This window comes from Chionomys nivalis, chromosome 1 (genome assembly GCF_950005125.1).
Source record: "Chionomys nivalis chromosome 1, mChiNiv1.1, whole genome shotgun sequence".
NCBI lineage: Eukaryota > Metazoa > Chordata > Mammalia > Rodentia > Cricetidae > Chionomys > Chionomys nivalis.
Window position 1 is genome coordinate 42,393,654 of NC_080086.1, and position 18,061 is coordinate 42,411,714.

Here is an 18,061-nt window from a genome sequence, read left to right on the forward strand (position 1 = left end):
TTGAAATGAACATGTGTTTGGACAGCGCCTCTTTTACAAAGAACATCTTTGAATACTTCTTGTCTCTGAACACATTGGGGGTGGAATATGTAATAATTCCATCTCTAGCAAGCAGGCATTCGTCAATCTGACCGAAGAACAGTATGAAAACCAGCTCCCCGATAATGCTCTGTGCTTAACCTTTGTAATGCATAGAAGACAAAGATGAACATTCTTTACTTGTTTCTCCCTGGAAGGTTAACCAGTTTAGAGTCAATGAAAAACCTGTCGGACTCCATGCCTGGGGCCATTTCCAGAATGTACAGATGAGTTTCTGTTTGATATGCTTGATTTTATTTCAACAGATAAATGTGAACTGTTCATGAATAATCTAGAGATATATATCTGCTTTTTGGGGAGTGCAGGTGAAAAAGCTGAGTGCTTTAGAAACTCTGCCCCCTTACCTTTGTGGCGGGGCTGGTGGAAGTAGTGGGCAAATAACCTGTGCCTTGAAGTGAGAATAAGATTGTGCATACTTGGGGAGTCTGTGCTTGGGAGCAGCCACTCTCTCCCCTGGCAAGACGTGACTTGGCATTTGCTGTCAGAGGCAGAAATAGATTTTTCCCTGTCAGATTAAAGCATCTGCATGCTTGGAAGGGGCTGTGCAAGGCTCCAAAATTTTGGCACATTGTGAATGTATCTATCTGACCATCTGGCGTTGAGCTGAGTGCTCAGTAGCTTTCACTTTTATGGGCTTGACTTTCTTCTAAGGATTTGTAGGAAAATTCACATTTCCCTTTCACCAGTTGCAGGCTATTTCCTGGATGTCACTCTTAATCCAATGAAATTGTCCCATTTAGATTCATCCTTGTCACAGTGACCTCATTTGCTTTCTGATTTGATGGGTTGCAAGTCATCATTTTGAGAACTAAACCCCAAATCATTGATGACATCATTGAGATCTTTACAGCTTTGTTTGTCCAGTAGATGAGCTGTCATCATTGTCTTTCATTAGTTACTTCATCTCTTGCATCAAGAATGGTCTTTGTGCAAAACAAATCTAATACTGCCGCTTTTCTATTTAAATTCATGCATGGGTTCCTGCTTCCTTCCTTCCTTCCCTCCCTCCTTTCCTTCCGTTCTTCTTTATTGTTTATTTTTTGAGGTGTTGCACAGCCCAGGCTGACTTAGAGCTCAACATATAGCCCAGTCTGGCGTTGAACTCAGAATCCTCTTGCCTTTGCCTCCACGGTGCTGCTGGACTTTCAGCTTTGTACCAGTATACCTGGTTTTAAATGCTTTCTTACCATCTGCAAAATAAAGAAAGGGTACCTTTGGAATATGACTCTGAAAGCCAAAAATGATTTAACTTTTACTGATGTCTTCTTCAGACTCAACTTTCAGTTCTTTCTAAAACTCTTAACTGAAATGTTAGAGAAGTCCAGAGGAGTATAGAAAGCAACACAACAGGAATCTGTATAGCTGCCATTCTCTCTTTCTAACCGAAGGAAGAGGATAAAAGAGCAAAAGTTGTTCTTACCAGAACTTGGTGTTGTCAGTATTTTACATTTCAGCTGCCCCGATTTGTGTTTAGTGCTGTTTTGACTCTGTTTCTTCAGTCATTTAGATTTACTTTTTAAAGAATTTTATTTTATGTGTACATGTACTTTGCTTGCACGTATGTGTGTGACCATGTGTTGTGCACATGGATGTCTGAAGAAAGCTTCAGATTCCCTGGAGCTGGAGTTAGATAGAGACTGTGTAAAGCTGCAGTGGGTGCTAGGGATTGAACCTAGGTCCTCTGGAAGAGGACAGCCGACGCTCTTAACTGATGAGCTGTCTCTCTAGCTCTACTGTCATTGGTTTTCAATGTGCACACCTGCTAAGAAACGCTCGGCTAGCATGTCTGTGCGCTTCTTTTGCCTTTGCTTTTGGCCACATCTTGTTTTCCCATGTACATCGCTATAGCAGGAACTGAATTGGTCTTAATAATAAAAACCCGAGTGAGATATAGAGGTTAATGCTGAAAGAGCAGAGAAGCAGAGCCGCCAGCCACTAGTTCTTACCTCTACCAAATCCTCAGACCAAATGAGTGATCCTGTCTCTAGGAATCCTCAGGATGAATGCTCTGACTGAATGCTGAGCTCCTGTCTCCTCCCACCTGATACTCCTCTCTCCGCCCAGCCATATGCCTTCCTGTCTCCACCTCCCTAGTGCTAGGATTAAAGGCCTGTGGCTCCATGTACTGGGATTAAAGGTGTGAGCCACCACCGCCTGGCTTTGTTTCTCTTTGAGACTGAATCAATCTAGTGTAGCCTAGGATGGTGTTGACCTCACAGAGATCCATCTCCCTTTGCCTCCTGAGTGCTGAGATTAAAGGTGTGTGCCACACCACCTGACCTCTATAGCTAACTTGTGGCTAACTCTGTCCTCTGATCCTCGGGCAGGCTTTATTTGTTATAGCACAAACAAAACATCACCACACATTGTTAGTTTTGATTGAATACCAGACATTGTATGTGGAAAACTGTGGCAAGCTTTTGAGGTCTAGCTGGTGCAGTCTTTCTCTGGAGAGTCTTTATTTTTGATTCTGTGTCATATTAGCTTAATCAAGTTAGGGACTGAAGTGTCTGAAGCTGAGCTTTGCTCCATCTCAAGCCTATTGCCAGTTCACCTTGGTTCCTCCGGGTACCAGCCGAGAGTGGGATTTACTATGGAGACTCCTTGGAGGTCTGTGAATTCCAGATTGTTGTTTACGTGTGCTGTGAGTGGACTGGAAGTTGTCTCGCATCCACTGCCATTTGAGTTGCCAGGTCACTAGGGAACCCCTTTCCTGGGATTTGTGCTCTGCAATTTTTGCAGCTGTAAAGACTCTTGCTTGGTTTGATCAATTGCTATTTCTCTTCGAGCTTCTAATTTGTTTGCCTTTCTTCCATAATGGCTTGTATATCTTTAGTGTTTGGCAAAGAACCTGGAGTAAAACCATTAACCTCACAGTACTGTTAGCTCCAGGTACTTCAGTCTGTTCAGACTCCAGGTGTGTCGGAGCAAAGATAGAAATAGACATCTTCATGGAGAGTTTTAATCCCAAGACCCTATGTAAACATTTTGACCCAGAATCTGACCTCTTTAGTGCCTTGTGCTTGTGCTGGCTCCAAGACTAGCCCATAGCAAAACGTATTAAAATTGCTTTAGAGAGCTTGGGGAAAGTCAGCTCTCTCTATGCACAGCTTTATTCAGGAAATACCTTTTTCTTATTCAGCGGCTTCTAGGGAGCAAAAGTTAATCATTAATTTTTTATTTTATTGGGCTGTCATCTATGGCAAAACAGGTTGTAGAAGCAGCCTGGCATGCTTTGTATACAAAGTTCCCGAAGAAAATAAGGTGTTTGGCCGTCTGCCATGAGGATCAGTTTAGTTTGCTTGTTTGTGTGCATCTGTCCATCTGCCCATCTGTTAGTCCTCTGTGGGTGCTTTCAGAGCACCGGCCCAGAAAACCCAAAGTGTGGCAATTTGCTGTGATAATATCTTAACCACATAAAGTATACATGTTCCAAAAATATAATTTGTATTTTTTGTCCTTCTCTTTTGCTTACGTCTAGGCCGCATATTATCTGTGATAGGGCATAGTGCTCTAAAAAAAATGTAGAGCTAAAAAAAGAAAAGTAGTGATTATTTAATGTTCTGATTTCCTACCCCCGCTTAGTCACTATGGCTACCAGGTACCTTGCTGATGTGCAGCTGATGATGTGATGGGATAGTGTGATTTGTAGCATCTTTCTGATTCGAGAAGGAGCACAGTTGCATCTAGATGGGGTTGATTGGTTGGTTGTTCTGAGATAAGGTACAGGATCTCATTCTGTAGCCCAGGCTGGCCTTAAAGTAAAATCCTCCAGCTTTTGCTGTGATTTCAGGAATGTGCCATCATGCCTGGCTCAGACAGCTAACTGCCCTGAGCCTACCCCCAGGAGAAGAGTTCTAATCTTGGGATCACCAGGGTAACTTGTGTTTTCTAATTCTACCCTGAACAACAGTGTAATGCATCTCAACTTACAACACACCTAAGCTTCTTTATGTATATGTTAGAAATTAGAGTACCCACCTGATGAAGTTATTGGGTAATTAGATGTGTTCATTGTGAAACACTTTCCATTTCTGTGTCTCAAAAATATTGTTTTTCTATTGTTAAGCCGCGGTTTGACTCTCTAATTGGAATGTTGCTTGCGTCTCCCAGCGGAGATAATGGGGAATATTGGCCTGGGGAAGCAAAGGGGAAGACAAATATACTTATGAATACCAGTTGTTTGTTATTCTCACCCCCTTGTCTTCAGTTGGCACTCTCCTTACAATACAAGCCAAGCTCATGCTTCCATACTTGTGACAGTCCAGTGCAAACACGGTATGCCCAGACACATTCTTCCTCTCTTGCCTGCCAAGGCTTAACCAGAGATTCTGTCAACATGGGCTTTGATCATAGAGTATTCTGTATAGCTCTTGGCGGATGAGGAATGTGTGTCTTTCTCTGGCATGTTTTGAGGTGGTAGGGAATTGGTCAGGGAGGTTATAAGCCCATCTGTTCTACCTTCTGTGACATGAAATGTTTGTGCTTTGCTTGCTTCTAAGAACTCCTCTTTGAGCTCTTACCTATCTGCACATGGCACATGAAGTGAACTGGGACACATACCTGTTTTCTGCTCTGAGATCAGCATGAATAGATCTCTGCTGGCTTACTGACCCTGCCCAGGCACTTCTTCACTATGGTTTGATTGGTGCAGAGCTTAGACTGGCTTTATAATAAACCCTTCCACAGCCTCCTGCCATTGCTTGCAGAACAAAACCACACGCTGCTGACCATCTTTTAGTCTTCCTCTGCCTGCACGATGTCTTAGCCTATCCAGACTCCATCCACAGGCTCAGCTATTCATCGAGCATACACTGAGTACCTAGTCTACACTAGAAACAGGAAGTTGCTTTGGAATTTTTGCCTGCTAGAAGACTTTTATTCACGTGTCTTGGTGAGAACATCCTGGAGTGTGAGAGTTCAAAATGAAAAAGTGTGGTTGTGTTAGTACAGTTCACTGATGAACAACTCAGAGACTACAGAGATGTTTAGTGAGTGCCAAGGGCAAAGCAAGATGGTTGTACTGCTGGCATCTTGGGGCTTTCAAGAAAATAGTTTTCAGAATGTAGAAGGATATATGGGAGGATTTGAAAGGATGAAAGGGAAGAGAGAATCGTTGTAATTAAATTATAATCTCAAAAATTAAAAAAATCATTGTAACTTTGTCCTAGTGGAAGCTGGAAATCCTGCTGGAGGAAGTGCTCATGGGTATCCACTGCCCTTGGTCACTGTGGTTCTGTGCTGGAGCTTTTCATCCAGCACAAAAGAGCTGCTGAAGCAAAGAAGTCAGTGTGAATGTATGGAGTTCCGGTATTTAGCACCTTTGACTACATTTCCAGTGTGTTATGGGGTAGGAGGCTTCTCAAGTGGAAAGGCTGAATGCTGTTTCTAATACTGAGAGAAGGGGCATTTGTTTCTGCTTCATCTTTAAACTGCATTCTCAGATGTTCCCATTGCAACTTCTGAGCAGGGAGCAGAACACTGAACTGTGCCCTCCCTGCCTTCTTTATTAGGGAGATCAGCCATGCAGGACTCACTGAGAGCCCTTGAAAGCTATGATCCTGCAGCTTCTTGCTAAAAACCTCCTGGGCAATAGAACTTTCCACCACCCAGAGAACATTGCTATATGAACCCTTCTGTTTAAGGTGTTGTGTCCAACCAAAACATTTCTGCTGGAACATCAATCCTCTGGTTCTCATTCTGCTTTCTCTCTTGACATGGAAGCTTTTCAGATTCCTGAAGGCAGTCTTAGTCTTAAGTTTTTGGAGGTATATATCCTTTTTTCTTCTATACTGTATCTAGAGTAAGTTACAATTAGGGCAATGCAGTTCCTTCTTCCAAACAACACTAGTGAGGAAAAAATGTCCAGAACACATACAGAAGCACACTGAATTGCTTGGAACTTTAAGGATTTAAAACTTGGATCTTGGGAAATTTGAGTACATATTTTGAAGTACCTCAGAGGTAGAATCTAAGTGTGAATATGAAATGCTTCTCTATCATATGTAGCTTATACCTGAAGGTGATTTTAAATACTTTTTAAAAACAATTTTGTATGTTAGATAGCTTATGTAATTGAACCATCAGACTTTCAGCATACTGATACTTGAAGTGTTTTTTTTTTTTTTTTTTGTTTTTACCTGAGGGCAGCTTGGGGCAGAGGTGCTCAGCCTGTGGTAGCTTTCCTTCCAATGATTATCTCCAGCAAATCTGGCTGCTTGTGAGTGAAGAGGACACTGAACAGAGAGAGCTGAAGTCAGAGCTCTGGAGCTCCAGAGTCAGCCCACATTTCCATAGTCCTAACCCACCATGTTATGGGACTGTCCCTGCTCTGTAGGATGACACAGGGATATAGTAAACAGAACTTGGTAGCAAAGAGGTTCCAAGGGGGAAGCATTGGATGTTAAGCAAATGAAGGGCCATTTGTGTGAGGTGAGATTTCTTGTGTGTGTGCTAGAGCCTGGATGGACCATTTGTTCTTGACTGTGGGAGCTGCGATGACATCTCTAGAAGAAGCCCTTAGCATGATGACAGCACATCATTCTGCTAGATCAGTGCGATCCAAGGATGAGAATGTCAGGGCCTGGCCTTTTAAGGAATTCAGGAGAAGCAAAGGTCCCCCTACCACAACTACACAGACTGTTTATAGTTCCTCTGGTACCTGGAGCTATTGCTGTCTTCAGTTTATCCTCACCCCAGAAACACGGCACTTTAACTCTTTCCCGTGTATGTACATTCTTGTTTCCTTTATCTCCTTTTCTTTCTGCTTTGTATCCCCACTCCCTTATAGGAGAATTAGAAATGTACATAGAATTTCTTTTGACTAATCAGTTAGGGTCTTTAGAGAGTGACTTACAAATTATGTTTCTTGCTTCAGTCTCCTCAATAACAGGACTTGTTTGAGCTTTATTTTTCATAGTGAATGATACTTGATAGATAGTGCCACCAGTGTTGAATGAGAGAGCAGAGTTTTTCAGTGGGTGATTTGTTGTTCTCAGTGATGTTGTTTCTGCTGCACTCAGAAACAACTGTGCTTAAGTAATGGAGTAGAGAGGTCAGTATCTGTGTCTCCATTTGCAGTGTTCAAAATGCTACAAGGCCAGCGGTGAGTCATCTCATCCTTGTTGGGCTTAGTCCTTCATCTGTTGTCCTGGTTGTTTTTTGTCAACATGACACAAGCTAGAGTTATCTGGAAAGAGAAATCCCAATTGAGAAAATGCCTCCATCACATTGACCTGCAGGCAAGTCTGTGGGATTTTTTAAAAAGTGATGATTGATGTGAGAGGGCCTAGTATACCCTGATCAGGGGATCCTGGCTTGTGAGCAGGCAGAGTGAACCATTGCGATCCCCTCCCCTAGATGTCCCTCAGTGCTGGAGTATGATCTGAGAGTTATAATTAAAATAAGCCCTTTCTTCCTCATGTTGCTTTTGGTCATGCTGTTTTTTATTACAGAATAGAAACCCTAACTAAGGGGTTGGAGAGACGGCTCAGTGGTTAAGAACACTGGCTGCTCTTCCATAGGATCTGGGTTCAATTTCCAGCACCCACATGGCTGCTCACAACTGTCTGTAATTCCACTTTCACACCAATAAAGTTAAATAAATTAAAAAAAGAAAAAGAAAGAGAAGAAACCTTAACTAAGGTATCTATAAATTGCCTTAAGGATGTATCTAGCTATTCTCAAGGAACAAGCAATGTGGGCAACCATTGCTGCTGGTTGATAAAGTAGGCAAGCATTGAAGATGCTACAGCTGATAGTCAAGCAGTTGGGAGAATGGCTTTGAAATGATTCAGGTAGATACATGTATTCAGGTCTCTATACATGTATGTAGTAGCTTTGGGGAAAGAGGATGAAATCCTTTGATTCTGATCCTGCTCTGTGAAAGAAAAAGAACAACAAAGATCCAGCATTGTTATCTTGCATAAAAAAGAAAGACTATAGCTCGGGGGTCCTGTTTTTGTGGCATAGTTATAGACTCAGCAAAGGCACTCAGCAAAAGAGAACTAATTATCATTTCTAAGTACCCCCCAGGGAGAACATTTCCTATAACCAAATTCTTCTCCCTGCAGTACCTCTTAATGGTATTTCTCTGTATTTGTTGAGCAACATTATTGGGCACTTGGTCTGAGCTAGTGGGAAACACCAGGATCACAGGCCTTGCCCACAGAGAGTGAGCCTCATAATTCCTGATTGTGGATCCTAGCGTTCATGAGGCATTGGGTAGTTTTGTCCCATGGATGCCTTAGAAGCTGGAGCCAAAGCCCAGGTATGTAGTGTGGGGAGAGCAGGCCTGCTTTCCGTCCCGCCTGGCTCCCGCATGGTTAGCTTTGCACCCAAAATAACAACACACAAATTGTATTCTTTTAAACACTGCCTGGCCCATTAGCTCTAGCCTCTTACTGGCTAACTCCCACATCTTGATTAACCCATTTCTAATGATCTGTGAAGCACCACGAGGTGGTGGCTTACCGGGAAAGATTCAACATGTCTGACTTGGTGGCTGGCACCATGGCAGTCTGACCTCACTTCCCTTCTTCCCAGCATTCTGTTCTGTCTACTCCACTCACCTATGTTCTGACCTATCAGGCCAAGCAGTTTCTTTATTAATTAACCAATGAAAGCAACAGATAGACATATGACCTTCCCACATCACAGGTATAGTTTCTTTTTGAAGATGGCTTATGCCTTTCTTGTCCTTTCATGAGCCTGACTTGAGCTGTGGGGACAGGCAGGGACTATTAGAGCCTCTGACTTTGGCCTCCTTAGTTTGGTCCACAATTTTCTGACAGTGGACTGGACACTGAATTCTGGGTGAAACTTGGGCTTTGATCTTGGTTAAGTTGCCTGTGGCTATGTGGTGACATTTTTGTTCGTGATTTAACAAATAAAGCTTGCCTGAATATCAGAGTACGGAGCTAGCTACACTAGTTAGTCATAGAGGGCAGGCAATGGTGGCACACCTTTAACCCCAGCTCTTGGGAGACAGAGGCAGCCGGATCTCTGTGAGTTCAAGGCCATCCTGGACTACAACAAGATCCAATCAGTCTAGAAAAGAATGAGAGCCACGTGGTGGTGGCTCATACCTTTAATCCCAGCACTAGAGAGGTGGAGACAGGAATATAAAGCAGGAGGAGACAGAAGCTCAGGATTCAGTCTGAAGACTTGCGGAGACAGGATACCCATTCAATCTGAGGATTTCATAGAGTTAAGAACTAGTGGCTGCCTGCTCTGGTTTTCTGATCTTTCAGCTTTCACACTTAATATCTGACTTCTGATTTTTATTAATAAGACCAATAAGAATTCGTACTATATTGCTGCTTTGTCTTGTCTTGGTAAGGATAGAGAATGGGGTACCTTCTTTTTTTCTAAGCTCTTTATTTCACCTTTTTTATGTTTATTTCATTTTTTAAAATTTTACTCCTTTTCATGTTGTATGGATGTTTTGTTTATATATAAGTCTGTGCACCATGTGTGTGCCATGCCCAAGGAGGCCAGAGAGGGCATTGGATCCCTTGGAACTGGAGTTACAGTGGATGTAAGCACCCGGTATGGGTTCTGGGTACTGAACGTCAATCCTCTGTAGTAGCAGTTTATGTTCTTACCCATGGATCTGCCTTTCCAGCCCCTCACTAGTATTTCTGTTGAGAGACTTGCTGACAGTGTCCTGGATGTGCATGATGATCACTTTCCCTTGATGTTTCTGATATCTCTCTTAGACTCTACATGATGACAAGGTGTTTGACATGGGCCTTTGCCCATTCATTCCTGGCAGGCTCCTTTGAACTTCTTGTGTTTGGATGTCTACTTCCTTTCTCAGACTTGAGAAGTTTCCAGCAATTATTTCTCTTTTCTTCTTTTCTTTTCTTTTCTTTTCTTTTCTTTTCTTTTCTTTTTTCTTTTCTTTTCTTTTCTTTCTTTCTTTCTTTCTTTCTTTCTTTCTTTCTTTCTTTCTTTCTGTCTGTCTTTTTTTCTAAATTTTGTTTTATTGAGCTATATATTTTCCTCTGCTCCCTTCCCTCCCTCTGCCCTCCCCTTCTACCCTCTCCCATGATCCCCATCTTCCATTTTACTCAGGAGAGCTTTTCTTTTTCTAATTTCCATATAAATTAGATTCATGTATGTCTCTCTTAGGGTCCTTATTGTTGTCTGGGTTCTCTGGGATTGTGAATTGTAGGTTGGTTTTTCTTTGCTTTATGTCTAAAAGCCACTATGAGTGAGTACATATGATATTTGTATTTTTGGGTCTGAGTTACCTCACTCAATATAATATTTTCTAAATCTATCCATTTGCACACAGATTTCAAGATGTCATGTTTTTCTGCTGTGTAGTACTCCATTGTGTAAATGTACCACTATTTCCTTATACGTTCTTCGGTCGAGGAACATTTAGGTTGTTTCCAGGTTCTGGCTATGACAAACAATGCTGCTATGAACATAGTTGAACACATGTCCTTGTGGCACGATTTAGCACCCTTTGGGTATATACCCAAAAGTGGTATTGCTGGGTCTTGAGGAAAGTTGTTTCCTAATTTTCTGAGAAATCACCGTACTGATAGCCAAAGGAGCTGTACCAGTTTGCATTTCCACCAACAATGCAGGAATGTTCCCTTTACTCCACAACCTCTCTTGCATAAGTTGTCATCAGTGTTTATGATCTTAGCCATTCTTACAGGTGTAAAATGGAATCTCAGAGTTGTTTTGATTTACATTTTCTAATGGCTAAGGATGCTGCCTATTTCCTTAAGTGTTTTTCAGCCATTTTAGATTCCTCTGTTGAGAGTTCTATGTTTAGGTCTGTACCCTATTTTTTTATTGGATTATTTATTCTTTTGATACCCAATCTATTGAGTTCTTTGTATATTTTGAGATCAGCCCTCTGTCTGTTGTGCGGTTGGTAGAGATCTTTTCCCATTTTGTAGGCTGCCGTTTTGTCTTGTTGACCATGTCCTTTGCTTTACAGAAGTTTCTGAGTTTTAAGAAGTCCCATTTATAAATTGTTTATCTCAGTGACTGTGCCACTGTGATTATATTTAGGAAGTGGTCTCCTGTGCCAATGCATTCAAGTGTACTTCCCACTTTCTGTTCTATGAGGTTCAGTGTGGCTGTTTTTATGTTGAGGTCTTTGATCCATTTGGATTTGAGTTTTGTTCATGGTGATAGATATGAATCTATTTTCATTCTTCTACATGTTGATGTCCAGTGATGCCAGCACCATTTGTTGAATATCCTTTCTTTTCTTTTTTACATTTTATATGTTTTGCTTTTTTGTCAAAAATCAGGTATTCGTAGGTGTGTGGACTGATATCTGGGTCTTCGATTCGGTTCCTTTGGTCTTCCTGTCTGTTTTTATGCCAATACCAGATTGTTTTCAGTACTGTAGCTCTATAGGGTTTGAAGTCATGGATTGTGATGTCTCCAGAAGTTCCTTTATTGTACAGGATTGTTTTTGTTATCCTGGGTTTTGCTTTTCCATATGAAGTTGAATATTGTTCTTTCAAGGTCTGTAAAGAATTTTGCTGGGATTTTGATGGGCATTGCATTGAATCTGTAGATTGCTTTGGTAAGATTGCCATTTTTAGTATGTTATATTCTACCCACCTAAGAGCATGGTGTCTTCTTCAATTTCAGGGCTTCTACTTGTTTGGTTAGAGTTACTCTGAGGAATTCTGTGCTATTTGTGGCTATTATGAAGGGTGATATTTCTCTGATTTCTTTATCAGTCAATTTATCATCTGTGTAAAGTAGGGCTATTGATTTTTTTTAGTTAATCTTGTATCCTGCTATATTACTGAAGATATTTATGAGTTGTAGAATTTACTTGGTAGAGTTTTTGGGGTCGCTTATGTAAACTATATCATCAGCAAATAGTCAGAGTTTGACTTCTTTTCTGATTTGTATCCCCTTGACCTCCTTTTGTTGTCTTATTGCTCTAGCTAGGACCTCAAGAACTATATTGAATAGATATGGAGAGAATGGACAACCTGATCTTGTTCCTGATTTCAGTTGGAATTGCTTTGAGTTTCTTTCCATTTAGTTTGATGTTGGCTGTTGGCTTGCTGTCTATTGCCTTTATTATGTTTAGGTATGTTCCTTGTATACTCGCTCCAAGACCTTTATCATGAAGGAGTGTTGTATTTTGTTCAAAGGCTTTTTTAGCATCTAATTAGATGATCATATGTAGGGTTTTTTTTATTCAGTTTGTTTATATGGTAGATTATACTGACAGATTTTTGTATGTTGAACCATCCCTGAATCTCTGGGATGAAACTGATGTGATAAGGTAGATGATTTTTATGATGTGTTCTTGGATTTGGTTTGCCAGTGTTTTACTGAGTATGTTTGCATCAGTGTTCATGAGTGAGATTGGTCTGTAATTCTCTTTCTTAGTAATGTCTTTGTGTGGTTTGGGTATCAGGGTTATTGTAGTCTCATAAAAACAGTTTAGCCATATTTCTTCTGTTTCTGTTGTGTGGAACAATTTGAGAAGTATTGATATTAGTTCTTTGAAAATCTTGTAGAATTCTGCACTGAAACCATCTGTTCCTGGGCTTTTTTTTTTTTTTTTTTTTTGGTTTGGGAGACTTTTTTGATTATTTTTTGGCAGTTACACGTCTATGTAATTTGCTTATCTGGTCTTGATTTAATTTTAGTAAGTGATATTTATCCAGAAAGTTGTCCATTTTATTTAAGAGTTCCAATTTTGTGGAATACAAGTTTTCAAAATATGACCTAATGATTCTCTGGATTTCCTCCATGTTTGTTGTTATGTTCCCTTTTGTATTTCTGATTTTGTTAATTTGGATATTCTCTCTCTGCCTTTTGGTTAGTTTGGATAAAGGTTTGTCTATTTTGTAGATTTTCTTGAAGAAACAACTCTTTGTCTCATTGATTCTTTGTATTGTTTTCTTTGATTCTATATTGTTGGTTTCAGCTCTCAATTTGATTACTTTTGCCGTGTTCCTCCTGGGTGAGTTTGCTTCTTTTTATTCTAGAGTTTTCATATGTTTTGTTAACTCAGTAGTATGTGATGTTTCCAGTTTCTTTATGTAGGCATTTAGTACTATAAGCTGTGCTCTTAACACTGCTTTCATTGTGTTCCATAAATTTAGGTATGTTCTGTGGTCATTTTCATTGAATTTTAGGAAGCCTTTAATTTGTCCCTTTATTTCTTTTTTGATCTATTGATGATTCAGGTGAGCATTGTTTAATTTCCATTTGATTGTGGACTTTCTAAAATTAGCGTTGCTGTTGAATTCTAATTTTAGGCCATGGTGATCCAATAAGATACATGGGGTTATTCCATTTTTTTTCATCTTTTGAGGTGTGCTTTGTCCCTAATATGTGGTCACTTTTTGAGAAAGTTCCATTAGGTGCTGAGAAAAGGTATATTCTTTTATGTTTGGATAGAATGTTCTATAGATGTCTGTTAAGTACATATGAGTCATAACATCTGTTCCCTTATTTCTCTTTTAATTTTTTGACAGACCTGTCCAGTGGTGAAAGTGGGGTGTTAAAGTCTCCCACTATTAGTGTGTGTAGTTTAATGTGTGATTTAAGCTTTTTTTGTATTTCTTTTAAATATAAGGGTGCCCTTGTATTTGGGGCATAGATGTTCAGTGTTGAGATTTCCTTTTGAAGAATTTTTTCCTGTGACTAATATGAATTGTCCTTTCTTGTATCTTTTGATTGAGTTTAGTTTGAAGTCTATTATGTTAGATATTAGGATAACTGCACCAGCTTGTTTCTTAGGTCCATTTGATTAAAAAAAAATTTTCTCAACCCTTTACTCTGAGGCAGTGTCTTTCTTTGAGGTTGAGGTGTGTTTCTTGTATGCAAGAGAAGGATGGATTCTGTTTTTATATCCAGTCTGTAGACTGAGTCTTTTTTTTATTGTTTATTTATTTATTAAAGATTTCTGCCTTCTCCCTGCCACCACCTCCCATTTCCCTCCCCCTCCCCCATCAAGTCCCCCTCCCTCATCATCCCTAAGAGTAATCCAGGTTCCCTGCCCTGTGGGAAGTCCAAGGACCACCCACCTCCATCCAGGTCTAGTAAGGTGGGCATCCAAACTGCCTAGGCTCCCACAAAGCCAGTACGTGCAGTAGGATCAAAAACCCATTGCCATTGTTCTTGAGTTCTCAGTAGTCCTCATTGTCCATTATTTTCAGCAAGTCCGGTTTTATCCCATGCTTTTTCAGACCCAGGCCAGCTGGCCTTGGTGAGTTCCTGATAGAACATCTCCATTGTCTCAGTGTGTGGGTGCACCCCTCGCGGTCTTGAGTTCCTTGCTCGTGCTCTGTCTCCTGCTCTTGTTTATAGGTGAGTTGTCTATTTATATTAAGGGATATTAATGACCAGTGATTACTAGCTCCTGTAATTTTAGTTTTCATTGTTGGTGGTGTTATTGTGTGTGTTTTCCTCCCTTCTTTGGTATTTGATGCTGTGAGATCATCTATTGTCTGTGTTTTTGTGAATATAGCCAACTTCCTTGGGTGGGAGTTTTTCTTACTGTGGAGGGCTGGGTTTGTAGCTAGGTATTGGTTAAATATGGTTCTATCATGGAATATCTTGTTTTGTCTCTCTATGGTGTCTGTCTACTGTTGGGTATCTGGCATCTGTAGTCATTTAATATCTGCATAATGTTTGACCAGGACCTTCTGGCTTTTATTGTTTCCTTTGAGAAGTCAGGTGTAATTCTGATAGGTCCGCCTTTATATGTCACTTGACATTTTCCCTTTGCAGTTCTTAATATTTTTTCTCTATTCTTTATGTTAATGTTTTGATTATCATGTAGTGAGGGAACTTTTTTCTTGATCTAGTCTATTGGTGTTCTGTAAGCTTCTTGTGTCTTTATATGCATATCTTTCTTTAGGTTGGGAAATTTTTCTTCCATGATTTTGTTGAATATATTATCTATGCTTTTGAGTTGGACTTATTTTCCTTCTTCTATCCCTATTATTCTTAGGTTTAGTCTTTTCACAGTGTCCCATATTTCCTGGGTATTTTGTGTTTGGTTTTCGTTAGATTTAATGTTTCCTTTGAATGATGAGCCTATTTCCTCTATTGTATCTTCAGCGCTTGAGATTCTCTCTTCCATCTCTTGTATTCTGCTGTTTTTGCTTGCATTTGTGGTTCCTGGTTGTTTTCTCATGATTTATGTTTCTATAATTCCCTTGGTTTGTTTTTCTTTATTGTCTCTATTTTGGTTTTCTAGTCTTGAATAGTTTCTTTCATCTGTTTGATTGCTTAGCCTTAGTTTTCTTTAAGGGATTTTTGATTTCTTCCGATTTTTTGTTTGTCTTTTCTTCCATTTTTTTGAGGGAATTTTTCATTTCCTTTTTAAGGGCCTCAAACATTCTCCTAAAGTTAGTTTTTAGGTCACTTTCTTCTGCTTCATCTATATTTGGTTGTTCAAGTCTTGCTGTTATAGGACCACTTGTTTATATTGGTGTCATGTTGCTCTTGTGGTGTTGCGTGTGTTCTTATGTTGTCTACCCATCTTTTCCTCTGAGTGGTATAGTTGGGTGATCAATCAATCTTCCAGGTGCCAGTGAATCCAAGACTCAGATGGTTGCTCCTCGTGGTGTAGTCAGAGCGATGGTTCCAGTCATGTTGGAAGTCACTCGGTGTTCCTGGAGGTTGCTCTGCCCTCCCAGGGTTCACTCTGCTCCTGTGGAAGTCATTGCCTTGAGACTGCTCCAGCTGAGGTAGCTGACTCAGGTTTGCTCCAGCAGATGTGACTGGCTCAGGCCTGTTTCCACAGATGTCCTTGGTTCAGGCTTGCCCCCTCCAAGGTCCCTGGCCCACACCCGGTTTCACAGAGGTCTTTGACTTGGGCCTGCTCCCTCAATGGTTCTTCCCTTATACTGCTGCTCTTGTGGAGGTTGCTGCCTTGGGCCTGCTCCAGCAGAGGTCGCTAGCTCAGACCTGCTCCAGTGGAGCTCACTGTCTTGGGATTGCTCCAGCAGAGGTTGCCTCAGGCCTGCTCTGGTGGAGGTCTCCGACTTGGGCCTGTTCCCACAGATGTCCCTGGCTTGGGTCTGTTTCTGTGGAGGTCCCTTGCTTGGGTCCGGTCTTGCAGAGGTCTCTGGCTCGGGCCTGCTCTCTCAGTGGTCACTCCCTTGTACCTGTTCCTGTGGAGGTCGCTGCCTCAGGCCTGTTCCCACAGATGTCCCTGGCTTGGGCCTGCTCCCTCAGAGATCCCTAACTGGCACCCAGTCCTACCGAATTCTCTGGCTTGGACCTGCTCCCTCGGCAGTAGCTCTCTTGTACCTATGGGGTACCATCTTAACCCTGCATTGTAGGCCCAATTGCTTCTACCAGATTTGTCATCTCTGTGGGCCTCCTAACCATCTTTTTGTACTTGGGACAGTGGGTTGATGTTTTTTTTCTCACTCAAAATGCTATAGTATCTTAGCTTTGAATTTTTCAATAGAATGCCTTTTCTTCATTCTTTGACAGTTTCATACATGTAAACAATATATCTTGATCATGTTCATTCTTTTGGCATTCTCCCTGGGATCCCGAACCCTCACCCCATCATGTGAGTGCCCTCTTCCCAAGTAACTCAGTGGGTAACTTAGAGCTACAATGAGTTCCAGAGTGCCATGGTCATGCCATATCCAAAAGACAGCATTTCACACCAGTCCTCCCATCCTCTGGCTCTTTGTGCCTCTCATTTATAATGTTTCCTAAGTCTTTGGTGTGGGAGGCAGGGGTGTTGGGATAGGTGTTCCATTTAGGATTGAGCAATAAATAGTCACTTATTCTCAACACTTTTGTCAATCCCTACTTTTTTCCTACGTTTTCAGTTAGAGCTTTATTTTATCCCTCTCAGTATTCAACAGATATTAGCATATATGTAGATTCTGGCTGACAAATAATTTTTCTTTATAGTTTTTCATGTACGAGTCAACTCATATTCATGGACATTTTCCCTTGACTACTGAAGAACCACCAAAAGTGAAATCATTACAGAAAACAGCCATGTCTTTCAGCTAGAAGCAGTACTCCATCTGGGTTTTATGTAACCATGAGAAATCTTCTTATAGTCTAGGTTGAGCCCATTTCTTTTGGAGTTTGGGGACTTTGGACCTAACAGCATCTGTATCCATCTACATAGCTGAGGATGGTAAAATCTGTTTTGGTTTGCTGTGTGTGTGTGTGTGTGTGTGTGTTGCTTAAGATGGAATCTAAGGTCTCATATATGCTTGGAAAAGCAGTCTACCACCGAACTGTACGTGTAAGCCCTGTATTTTGGGTTAAACAAAATCGTGTAAATTTGGATAGTAGTTTTGCTGAGAAGGAAGTCAAAGAGGCTATGCTTTGTGTTGATAAAGGTTTCTTCTTTCTGAATTAGAGTGCTTCCTTAAGCACATGTATGCAAGTGCTCAATTATGTATGTTTGCATGCATCTATTTATCTATTTATCTATCTATCTATCTATCTATCTATCTATCTATCTATCTAATCTGTATATCATCTTTCTCTTTTTCCTTCCCTATCTACACACACACACACACACACACGTCATATTCTCAAAACCTTTCTAATGATGTAAACGTAGGACTATGGTCTTGGAAATATTATTCATGATTATTCTTGGAATGAAGTGGAGAAGTTCTGACTTCACCCTGGCTTTTGAACATTATTTGTAGTCTGGACTTAATTCCAGCATTTCTTATTCCCCAGACTTATTGCTGTTTGCTGGACTCTTAAGTGTTATTTCAAACACAAAATATGAAGGGCTACTTCCTTGTAGTAATATTTTATCACAAACCACATATGTTAGATCAGGAAGTGTTATGAATATGTAAGACAATTTAGGAGGCATGAATCGCTGTGTCATGCAGTGCCTCTTTCCAAAAGCAAGTGAGAGCTAGTAAATTATGCCTACAGTTTCTATGATTTTGAGACTTGAAATTGGATTCCTGGTCTTCTTGCCTTTTTGGTCTCTTAT

At 40.7% G+C, this 18,061-nt stretch overlaps 1 protein-coding gene across 1 annotated transcript in view; it reads left to right on the top strand.

Moving 5' to 3' along the window:
* The window catches only part of Sumf1 (sulfatase modifying factor 1), a 91,508-nt gene that overhangs the window by 48,169 nt on the left and 25,278 nt on the right, over positions 1–18,061 (top strand). The window lies entirely within an intron of this gene.